Below are 11,809 nucleotides of genomic sequence, written 5' to 3' on the forward strand. Positions count from 1 at the left end.
ATTCATTGATATCATTTCCAGTTCAGTTCATTTAATTTTATATTTTCCTCAATTCCAATTCAATTCCAGTTCACAGTTTTTTAATCAATTCCAATTCAATTCCAATCCAATTCATAATTGACCCCAGCCCTGGTTGTAACATTATTAAATATTATTCAAAGAAGGTCATACATCAAGGGCAACATCAACACAGTTACAGATCCATTTTAGACCAAATTTGGTGGAAGTATTGAGGGTCAGGAAAGGATGGAGTGATATAGTTTTGAGAACAGTCAGTCAAAGGTTTAGGTCAAAGGTTCTCTCTCTCTCTCTCTCTCTCTCTCTCTCTCTCTCTCTCTCTCTCCTGTGAACCTAACTTGGTGGAGGGGTTTAAGGTCAGCTAAGGATACAGTTGTTCTGCTTTGAAAATAATAGGTAAAAAATCAATGTCAGCTTAAACACATTTATTCAATTTGGACCAATCTTGGAAGGGTTGAGGGTCAGGCAAGGAAGATGTAATTTGAACGTAAGAGAAATCAGTTGAAGATCGTGGTTGCAAGGCAGGGTCCGACATTTGACCTCGGATCACTTATAGGACATACGAGCTAGTCTCATAATACCCTTTGTTCTTTATAGATTCAGGTCATATAAACCTGCTGAATAGAGTTATTTTGTCAGTTACCATTAACCATTTAAGTATGGTGACTTGTTGTTACAGTTCATTCCAGCTGTTCACTGACAAATTTGTTCAGCCTCGGAAAGGTTGTGTCTAGTCCCTCCAATTGAAAGTCTCCCTTAAACTGAATAAAATAATTTATAGCAAATAAAAATGGAAAACACATTCTCATACTGGAAATTTCAGGTCAAGAGATAATTTTAAAATATTAAAATTGAGACATTGGCTCGTGTCACATATTTTGGAATGGAGTTAATGACTTTCAGTCATACTGGTTCTGACTAATTGGGGCAAGACCCAGTTTAATTAACCCTTTCACTGCATAGGATTTTCTCTGTTTTCTTGTGAAAATTGCCAGTGCAGTACTTCTGTCATCTCAGTGAAGAGATAAAGAGATGGACTTTAACTCTTTGGTGATGCATAGTTTTTCTCTGCTAAATAAGATAACATGGAGTTAGTAAGAATAAAATATGTAAGTTCTACCATCCCCGTGATGAGTTAGAGAGACAGTTATAAAAATGAGTAAAGCTGAATGTTGCGGTGTGAGGATTAGAAGTCTGATAAGAAAATTTTCACAATACAATACACTTCAGATTGGCTGGAGAAAGTTGAGTGCAGTCATATGAGAATGAGACACTATTAAAATAAAGTCAATATGCAGTATTGTATGAATATGATCTTTAAAGGTATCAGTACACAATCAGAAGGATGTGCCCCCAAAAATAACTTTTGCCCTGAAAGACACATTTTCCTTGTCATGGGAGATTACCACCTCCCCAGACTCCCACTTTGCACATCTATGGTTGGAGTGGGTAATCAAGCTTAATGAACTTTAAAACCCAAAATAGTGGAATAAACATTGGCTGCCGCAGACTTCAGATACCGGTATGTCACATAGGATGTTACAAATGAAAGTGTGGTTGGTGCAAAGTGTGTCAGGAAAGTGAAAGTGTATAATGTATTTGGTAACAGTAGATATATATTATATATACTGTGTCAGTGAACAAGTTCCTGTGAATGTAGAAATACTGATTGATGTATTTTTAGAGACTGAAAAATGTCATGGTACAGCAAACCCTTGGTTAATTGCATCAGCTTTTAGCATACTTTAGCACAGGTGAAATTATGGCTCTTCCTCCATAAGTGGGAGAGAGAGAAATATTATAATAACAGGCAGTGTGATGTCACTCCAGTCAAATGTAGTCAGCTCCCATATGTGTGTGTGTGTGTGTGCACACACATGCATGCATGTGCATGTGCACAAAGTGCTTAGAATAATTTTGAAAGAGATAAGAGAAAAAAGAGGTGACTTGAGTGGCCAGCAGCAGGTATGCCTTTATAATGGTTTCCCAATATTTCATTAACGTGGAGTTGGTTTGGGTTTTGGTACCGTGCTGAAATTTTCCATTGGAAGGTAGCCATATTAACAAAGAGTTTGCTGTAATATCCATTGTACAGTATATTATGTGTTCTTTCATTAGTGGTAAAGCACTAAAAATGCTATACATGAATTTTAGCCAGTGGTAATTAAAGATTTATTACTTTTACACTGTAGAGTTATAAGATGTAAGACTATATTATTGATGGTGGTAGATACAGTGTAGTACTGTATTCCTAACACCTTCAGCCTGAGGGGGTCATTTATATTTTATTCTTGCTGCTGCCAGATAATTGTGTTCAGTTCAGGAGATATTTCTCAAAGTGAAGAGGGTTCAAAGAGTGTGTTTTTAACTCCAACACTAGGAAACTGCAAATACATTAGTCAGGAGACAGCAAGAACAAAATGGAAATGGTGTCTTCATGGTGAAGGGATTAAAAACTGCATATAGTAAAGTCAACAAATCCATTTCATCTTATCCCAAAATAATCCAGCCCAGTATAACCTGACCTAAATTAACGTAACCTAACCTAACCTATCGTAACTCATCTAATTGAAATTTCCATTAAATGAGGTAACCAAACTTATTGTAACTCAGCTGATTGGAGTTTTCTTTTAGCCATGTGGATCTGGGTGGTGTCCTTTTTAGTTTATTCATGCTTCTGCCACAATATTTTATTCTGCTTAGAAAATGCCTCATATTGAAGGATCTCATTAACACTAAGGGTGTAGTATTGGCACTCCCGTGGCGGTTCATTAGGTAGTTACGGGTGGTATATTGCTATGTTCATAAGTACAGTAGAAGTACAGATCTGCTCATATTTTCTAGTATAGTTTCTGCAGGTAATGAGAAGTGGAACTGTTTCATTGCCAGGTGCACAGATCATCAATGCCCCAGGCAGTAATGGAAATACAGCATACTCTCATTCTGTGATGAGGATGCATTTGAAAAAATCCATCGCATAAAAGTTAATTACACTGTAACACAGTCCACAGGTCACCTGCCCAACAGAGTAAAAAACCAGGTTTCTGGCTCACCTAACCTGGTAGGAATTTAACTTCACTGCACTTCATATGCTGCTTACCACCAAAATTAAGTATCAAAATTAGCTTCAAACTCACCTAAACTGGTAGTTATTTCACTTCATGCACATGACTTACTGACTGAACTCCAACACCATACTGTTGTTTCTTTACTGACACTAATACACCTGTTTGTGAGTGAGTTCAGTGGCTATCGTGGAACAAACAGACGATTGTGAGCTTGCATGTCGGCAATTGTTTAAGCAAAAATAGCAATCATACATTGGCCAGTAAGGCTTCATACGGGATCATAATGATCTCATTGGTGAAATGTGATCATACATTGAAAATGGACCACACTCTTTAGTCATTGTATTAAAAATTCATCACATACTGGTTCACCATAAGATGAGGTTCTTCTGTAGTTCCACATCTCACCAGCAGTGGTCACTACAGTAAACAAATCTGTATACTGTATGTATCCTATTCTCATGTACTTAAAACAAATGGTAAATGAAATATCTCCATACCAGACATGCCTGCATCTTCCAGATCCTCATAATCACAGGGTCAAAATTGTCTCACATCTCCAGTTAAAAGAGCCTGTTACTGTATAAGCTGAATAAAATTGTCAGGAGATAATAATAATAGATTGAAAAAGGCATCCCCAGACTCAGTGGATTAATAGTATTGTACACTCAGTGTCAAAAAGGCTGTAATATGGCCCTCAGATATTGTCGTAAAAGTACAGGTATTGTAAATATGTTGTGTACCATAAGATTTCATGTATCTGCAGTTCTGTATCAGTAATATTCTGTTTATGGTGTTCCTTTGACAGTTTTGGTATGGTGATTTATTTTATTCTTGCTACCTACTGATGATTTTATTTAACTTACATAAATGACCTATGCACGGAGGTCAGTAAAGGCCAAATCTGACTCCTCCAGCTTGAAAAGTCTCTATGAAGCAGGCTTAATCATCTGGTAGGTAGCATGCATAATTTAGAGAGAGATCATCACAGTGAAGTGGTTGATATATGTAACAGGTCACTTTTATAAGTTACAGTTAGCAATATATTTCAGTTACAGTAAGAAGCATTATATTGAAGGAGTTTTAAGCAAGTATCATTCATGCTGTGTTAGCATACTTGTACTTAATTCATCCTAAGTTGCTAAATCCTGCTATTTCAGGTTGCATGTTCAGTTTGATGATAGGACTGTCATGTCAGGTATGTTATGACTGACTGTCCTTATTGCAAGTAAGGGAAGCTGTGTTTTCCAGTACAGTACAACCAGTCACACACAGTTGCCTCTTTCAGCAGTAGACAAGTAGCAGTATGTCTTCAATTTTGGCTGAGCCTGGCTAACAGCAAATAAAATTCTGTGAATGTTTGGCGTTTATTAGTTACACCATTTGTTTACAATGACTGTGAATGGCGACGGGACACTGAAGGTGAGTTGTCTCATCTTCTACAACTGATCACTTGATGAGAGTTCGTGTACTTCTTTTTAGGGAACTGATGAGAAGCCTGCACATGGCACTGTGCACCCTGGGTGGAACTGTTGCAGCATTCACTTGAAAGACAAACCTCATCATATTTCCTTGCACCTTACTGTGGGAAGGACATAACTAAATTTGAACAACATCCTTTGGTAGAGTAATTGAACTCTGAAAAATAAGAAGGAAACAAGTTTTAAAAACTTTATTTTATTATTATATCATGATTTATTTAAAGTAATCCTAAGGCAACTTTTAAAGTGGTCCTTTAATAAATGTTAAAGTTTATAGAGAGCACATAAAATTTGTGACCATTAATCTGTGATGTCCAAGGTCAGTCCTTAAGGTTGGGGTGCCATAATTATAGGACAGTAGAAACAGTATATGGTAACTCTAAAGTGTCCTGGGCTGGGTCAACAATTAAGGGTTAATCGAAGCATCTGTAGATTTTAATTGAGATCAGTAGGGTTTGACTTTTTAACATCACTGCAATGGCATAATGTTTAAGTTTAACACATGCTAGCACCAGATTATTTTATTCATCTCCAGAATGATATTCAAATTGAAAAATCATTCTTTAAGTTTTTCAAAATGCTTGATGGCAAAAAGAATAGAATATTGAATACTTTTTATGACTGAAGGGGTTAAAGGTGAAGTGCATCCCTTCAGCTGAATAAAATGATCTAGTGGTAGCCCCCCTCCCGACCCCACCCCAACCCCCCCAAAAAATTGTAGTTCTCAAGTTGTTCTTTAGAAACTGAAAGTACAGTGTATAGGATGCAAATTCATCAGCTGACCATCACTGAGAGAAAACAAAATACCTGCCACTACCTCTCCTAGTGTAACAATTCTGCACTGTACAGTATATGGTACAGGTAAAGGATCATGAGTTTGGAAGCCCACTTTGTTAACTCCACTGTACAGTGCTGCATCAGGACTGTTGAGTGGTGGCTGTGATCATTACCCTGCTACAGTACAACAGAGACACTATGATGTGGTAAACATGAAATTAATCACACCCATGTAGGGGAAACTTAGGTATTCTTATGATGTCAGTGAGAAGCAATTACGGTATCACCATATGAGGAAGTGGTTGGTAAGGGAATGATGTTGGCAAGCAATGGGAGAGATAGTTTTTTTTTCCACTAGATCCTGAAAGTGAGAAGAAAGTTACTTTGAACTTTTAGTAAATTTAAAGTTTGCCAACCTGGCTATGAGCAAAGAGTCTGACTCTTGTTACATATGCACATTTTATTATGCTCAGGATCCTACAACGTGTGCTTGGTTCAACAGAATAATGGTGGTGGAATGGACGGAACAGTGGGCAGGGGATTATGTGGTTTTGGGTTAGATCCTGGCTGTTGCAGGTGACAGTTTGTGAATTTGAATTCAGTATCACCTTGATCATTCCCCACTATATGACTCCACTAGCATATCATAAAAATACTCTCACCAGCACAACAGCATTGGAGCAGAATGCAATATCTCCAGTGTATTAAACTAGGAATAGTGGAACTTGGTATCACATGTCAAGTGACATGTGAACGTTGCAGAGTAGGCTACCAGCCCTTTATTGGCAAGTCATGAATGGACTACTAGCCTCGAAAACAGGATTCCTAGACAATGTCCAAAGTTGGATGCACTAAAAATAAGTTATCCCATGTCAGCCACAGAGGTTGAGTTACTGAATACCTTGATGGCACAGACATGCACAATTTAGCAATGGGAAGGAGGAGCTGCACAGTGGCAAAGACTGCAGTCTGTGTCATGAAAGTCATCATGGCTGTGAACAGAGAAAGAGAGATGGAAGAAAGTAAGGGGTGCAAGGGTGAAAGTACAGGAGAGAATGGACTGTAGAAGTGATCTGCGAGCAAATGAGAAAGGAAGTTCAGAAAGAAATTGGTGCTGGTAGGCAGGGTTTATCCAGTGGATAAGCAGATGAAGAAAGAACTGAAGCTCAGAGCTTTATGAGTGACTGATATCAGCCAGCAACCCAAATGAGGAAGCAGGGACAAGAAGTGAATTCACCAAGCTGACAACATGGCAAAGATAGTGCTGTGGAAGAAAGGTTTGTAGGGTACATAGAAAAATATATATCTCACTTGGAGAGAGCAAGGATTTGCAATTCTGGGAAGAATGAGGGAACTGTTGGTGTCTAGGAAGGGAGATGGTCAGGGGGGCAGGGTATGAAGGGAAGCATACTATCTAGCCCTCTAGGGATCTTGTTCTCTATTATTCATTTGTGCTTTCTTTTTCTTTCCCAGCCCATTATCCAAACACTATTTCTGAGTCTGGAGGGTGCTGGGATGCAAAAGTAGCCATTTTGTCATTTATTTACTCCATAACTATAGCACACACTACTACACAGGATCCTATCTATCTATCTATCAATTGCCAGACGCCTCAATCCCGTTTGGGGTGGCCACAAACAAATCGCCTCCAAGTCGCCCTGTCCCCCGCCATTTCACTCCCCTGCTCCCAATTCACACCCCCCTCTCTCATATACCTCTCCACCCCATCCCTCCATCTCATCCTCGGCCTCCCCCTCCCTCTTTCCCCCTCCACCTCACTCACATACACTCTCTTCGTCAGTCTTTCACCCTCCATCCTCTCCACATGGCCAAACCACCTCAGTGTGTTCCTCATAACGCTTCCTATCACATCCACATCAACACCACAACGCTCCTTTATATCCTCATTCATCAGCCTGTCTCTCCATGTGACTCCACAGGCTCCTCTTAAATAACTCATTTCCACTGCTCTCACTCTTGACTTGTGTCCTTCCAACAACGTCCAAGCTTCACTTCCGTACGTTAGAGTTGGTATCACAATACTCTCATGTAGTAACTTTTTCACTTCCATGCTCACTTCCCTGTTTCTTATCACTGCTTTCAAGGAACCAGCAACCTTTCTTCCCTGCTGTACCCTTTCAAGCACTTCACCCTCCAAACCTCCATCCTTACTTATCACACTACCCAAGTACTTAAACGTACTCACACATTCCAATTCCTCACCATCCAACCTCGCTGTACATTCACTGACTTCACCTCTCTCAAAGACCATCACTTTACTCTTCCCTACATTCACCTTTAGATTCCGTTTCTTACACACTCTCCCAAACTCATCCACCAAGCCTTGCAGCTCTCCTTCGTCTTCACTCAACAACACAGTATCATCTGCAAACAACAGTACAGGGAGTTTCCAAACACTATCCTCTCTCACCAGGGCCACTCCAACATCCACTACCCTACCTTGTACCTCTTTTACTACCCCATCCATGTACAGATTGAACAACCATGGAGACATGACACATCCCTGTTTCAACCCAACCTTCAAAGAGAAAAATTCACTTAGATCACCATCCACACGCACTGCAGCCTTCGCACCATCGTACATACTCTTCACAGCATTCAACAACTTTCCATCTACTCCATATATTCTTAACACTTTCCACAATCCTTGTCTATCCACCCTGTCATATGCTTTCTCCAAATCCATGAATGCCGCATACAACTTCTTTCCCTTCTCTAGAAACTTTTCCACTAAAGATCTGAGAATGAATATCTGATCTACACAACCTCTTCCCTTCCTAAAGCCTCCCTGTTCTTCTCCAACTAATTCCTCTGTTCTTTCTCTAACTCTGTCAATAAGTATCCTACCATACACTTTTCCTATTATACTAAGAAGACAAATGCCCCTATGGTTACCACACACTTCTTTTTCCCCTTTTCCTTTGTACAAGGGAATAATTATACCTGACTTCCAATCCTCCGGGACTCTACCTTCCTCCCAGGCCAATCTGCACATCTTCCACATCCATTCTACTACTATCTCTCCCCCATGCTTCAGCATTTCACCACACACTCCATCAATTCCTGGGGCTTTCCCCGATTTAACTTTCTTCATTGCTTCCACAACTTCTATCCTACTGATTTCTTCCTGCCTTCTCACCTCCCTCCTTCTCCCAGCCATTCCCCAGCCACTTATACTCGCATTACTTCCATCCTCTACGTTCAACAATTCCTTAAAGTGTTCTCTCCATCTGCTCACTTTTTCTCCCTTCTCCACTAGTAATCTACCATTTTTATCTTTCACTCCCCTGCTAACTTCAGTTCCACCCTGTCTTACTCTTTTCACCTCTCTCCAGAACATTTTCTTACAGTCCCTCCACTTTACACTCAAATTTCTTCCAAATTCCTCATCCACTCTCTTCTTACTCTCTCTTACTAATCTTTTCACCTCTCTCTTCCTTTCTACGTATAACTCTCTCTTCCGCCTCTCAACCTCTTCCACGCCCCTATTTCTCATCCATTCATTGTATGCTTTCTTCTTTTGTGCCACAGCCTGTTTCACCTCTTCAGTCCACCACGCTGTTCCTTGCACCCCCCTCCGTCTTCTCTTCCTTCCACACACCACATCACATGCTGCACATATTTCTTCTGTAAATATTCTACACACACCTTCCACGTCTCCCATCTGCTCCAATTCATATTTGCCCAATCGTTCCTCCACTTCTCTCTTATACTCTGCCTTTTTCTCATCCTCCTGTAACCTTTCCACTCTCCTTGCAACTACTCCTTCCTCTTGTCTTTCCCTTCTTCTATTCCTCCAACTTTCTTGTACTTTAATTCTGGCCATCACCAAGTAGTGGTCAGAAAGTCCACTCCCCCAACCTCTATACTCTCTTGCATCCATTAGAGGATCCTATGTCCCTGATATCTCTCTATCAATGGGCACTAGTCTGTGGCACCTGTTGTCTTTAATAATGTCTCTCTTGTGTGTGCCATCATTGCTTTTCTCATGTTACTCATGGAGTAGGATGGGCCTCATCACTGCATCCTGTGGCAATTATTTCTGTTTCAACTAAGGGGTGGAACTTCTGTGGCACCTGCCATCCTTGACTGTATGTTCCCCATGTACAGTGATCGTCCCCTTCCTTAGGTTACATCAAGGGAAGATGATCCACTGCACAACTCTTCTAGTTGCTGGTGTTCCCACTGTTCTAATCCTCTAAGTGAACTGAACTTGAGTGGCACAATTGCAGTCTGGGCTCCACTGGTAGCAGTGCTGCCAGTCTCACAGTGAATATTTTGATATTTTTTGTGGCCTCCATCTGTGTCACTTCCTGATGGGTGAGACAAGAGCTTCTCTAGAGGTATGGCAGGTCCTGATAGCCTGCTGGGATTCTTTCAACTGGCACTGCTATAAAATTTAGCAGAGAAACAGGAGCAAGCAACAGTAGTATCTCGTAAGAGGATTACTGAGGTACGTACAGTATTTTCAAAAGGATGGAGCTGCATAGGCTATAGGGTTCCACCTCACTGCAGGTGATATCAGTCTGAGTGCAGTGACTTGGAATGGTCATAAAAACTTGCCAGTATCATGTACTGCAGAGTGACATGGCCTTTTCCTGGCACCAATAGATGCATTGCATTGCTCAGTGCCTGGCTGGCTGGCAGGCTTGAGTTTGCAGTGTGACATGGCCTTTTCCAGGCACCAATAGGTGCATTGCATTGATCGGTGCCTGGCTGGCTGGCAGGCTTGAGTTGACCCTAGAGGCATTAAGGATTGGTAAAGTATTTGTCTGGAGGGAAATATAAGGCAATCTGAGTGTGCCACATGAGCAACCAGGGTGAAAGGAGGTAGTAATATTGTAGTCTAGTGGGAATAACCCACACTAGGCTGTAGAGAGAAGGTGTCTCTGTCAAGGGAGGGGTTGTTTGATTGGAGCCACTGCAGTGCTTGCTGTGGCGTGGCCAGCTTCTTGCACGCAGCTCCAAGTTATACACAAGATGGTGGGTGGGGCAACAATGTGCATGGTGTCAGTCAGGGAATGCCGTCTAATGCCAGTCAAGCCACTGATGCAACGATTATTTTGCTAGGGACCTGGCCTCATTCAAAGTACAACTATGCACTGTAAAATGGCTTGACATAGCAGCAGAGCCAGTGCTGAGAAACAAGTTGAGTGAGACTGTCTTGTTCTCTTTGCTTCATCTGGAAATGTTTCTTGAGACAGCCAAATAATGTGCCAGCAAAGGTTAAGCCATATGCCGAGCACAGACCAGATTGCAGAGCTATTTTTGGACTGTATTTGCTGAAGAACCCTTAAAGTCATAGATGGTTATATGTATTTTATTCCCGATGATGATGTGGGCGTTGAGGTTGTCCACCTGATCCCCCAGTATCATCACCTTGTATCATCTGGCATGAGGTTCGTGGCAGTCAGGGTGCAGTACTCGAGTGCTGACCTGTCATCAAAGTGAAAAAATTATTCAAATGTGTCCAAAGAGAAGGAGAAAAGGAAATAACAAAGAATAGAAATCGGATTTTGCTAAGCCAAAAATTTTTGTCCCATATGGTAGCTGGCTCAGTTCCTGGCAAAAACCACAGCATTTGCACTACAGAACAGATCTCACCCCTGCTAATGACTGAAGCAAATGATATGATAATCCCCATTAGCACGAATAAGCAAAACCATTCTGATGGTTACCATCAAAGTAAGAGCTTTAACCATGCTAGACCCACCAAGACGGCATCCATCCTGTGTAGGACTCAGTTACCAATGGACTGCTCCAGCAGGCAGCATTGCTGAATGCCTCATCACCCTTGTGTAGTAGAGGAAGGAAGATACGTCATGCAGTTAATTTTTTTCCCCTTGTCTATAAGAGTATTTGCATCCATAATCCCGGATCATTACACCAGAGGCTAGCGCACACAGAGCTGCTATATACCCTTACTCCAGTGACCCCGTCCTTTACCGAAATGAAACTACGCCATTGAACTAGGCTGAAAGTACACGTGCCATCCTCTCAGCAGGCTGCAGGAAGGAGTGGAGGGTAGGTGGTCGGATTTGGGGACGTATTCTAGGTGGCGGAAGGGATTTCGTAGCACTTTTTTCTTAGCGAATTAATATGCACACTACTCTTATTCTATTTCATACTATTTATATATGTCCAGCTTCGGCATAGTTTAACTCAGTATTATACAACAGGATAATGAAGTGTAATATGCAAACCAAACCGCCAATGTAGAGGTGTGCTGGGGCCTGCCATACCACCTACACTACGGCTGTAATGTGATAGGTGGCAGATACGGGCCACTCCCCTTATCTTCCAGCTCAAATGTCAGAGTATCAGCAGCTTATTGCCTGTCCTGCCTTGCCCTGGCCCGGCATTTATAGACTTTCTTAATCTTGAGTCGTGTCTAAGATTGTTTGCTTATACGTGTGTCATTACTGTTATAGCCTCCCAAACACT

The sequence above is a fragment of the Coenobita brevimanus genome, chromosome 61 (assembly GCF_032717465.1).
Source record: "Coenobita brevimanus isolate Jiangsu-jjx chromosome 61, ASM3271746v2, whole genome shotgun sequence".
Classification (NCBI taxonomy): domain Eukaryota; kingdom Metazoa; phylum Arthropoda; class Malacostraca; order Decapoda; family Coenobitidae; genus Coenobita; species Coenobita brevimanus.